At 68.1% G+C, this 551-nt stretch overlaps 1 protein-coding gene across 2 annotated transcripts in view; it reads left to right on the top strand.

Annotated features, from left to right (window-relative positions):
* Window positions 1–312: 312 nt before the first annotated feature.
* ABCA1 (ATP binding cassette subfamily A member 1) overlaps window positions 313–551 on the top strand; it is a 90610-nt gene continuing 90371 nt past the window's right edge. For both annotated transcript variants that reach the window (XM_027653209.1, XM_027653205.1), the window contains exon 1: window positions 313–421. The gene's annotated coding sequence lies outside the window, so the exon portion shown is untranslated. The remainder of the gene's footprint in view (window positions 422–551) is intronic.

The following is a 551-nucleotide window of genomic DNA, read 5'->3' as shown; positions in this document are numbered from 1 at the left end:
GCTGCACGGTGCACGCCCACATGCAAATCGCCGCGTCCCCGCCCCCTCCAACAGCAACCGCAGAGCAGGGAAAATAAAATCAAAAAAAAAAAAAGGGGGGGGGGGAAGGGGGACAGGAGAGGGGGAAAAGAAGGACAAAGAAGAAGGGAAAGAGCAGACAGAAAAGGCGAAGAGGAAAGAAGACCTCAGAGGGTGGGGAAAAGCAAGGCTCCTGGGCGGCCCCGAGCAGGGAAGGGGCGGGCGGCGCGCCGAGGAGGGGAGAGCGGCCGCCCTATAAGAGGCACTGCGGGGCGGGGGTGCCCGGCAGCGGCAGCGGGGCCGGAGTCGGGGCCGGGAGTGGGGCCGGAGGGGTGCGCGGAGGAGGAGGAGGAGGAGGCGGCGGCGGCTCCCTCGGGACCGACGGCGGCTGCCGGCCGGGGAGGTAGGAGGTGGTGGAGCCTTGCGGGACGGGGGGGACGCGTCGCGGGCGGCTGGCGGGGAGGCTTCTCTCTTGTCCCCGCTCCACCCGGAGCAAGCGGCACAGAGCGAGAGGAAAAAAAAACCGAGTAGGA

The sequence above is a fragment of the Corapipo altera genome, unplaced genomic scaffold (genome assembly GCF_003945725.1).
Source record: "Corapipo altera isolate COAL_440 unplaced genomic scaffold, ASM394572v1 61305, whole genome shotgun sequence".
Classification (NCBI taxonomy): domain Eukaryota; kingdom Metazoa; phylum Chordata; class Aves; order Passeriformes; family Pipridae; genus Corapipo; species Corapipo altera.
The sequence above is the reverse complement of the archived record's forward strand: the minus strand, read 5'-3'. Positions and strand labels throughout refer to the sequence as shown.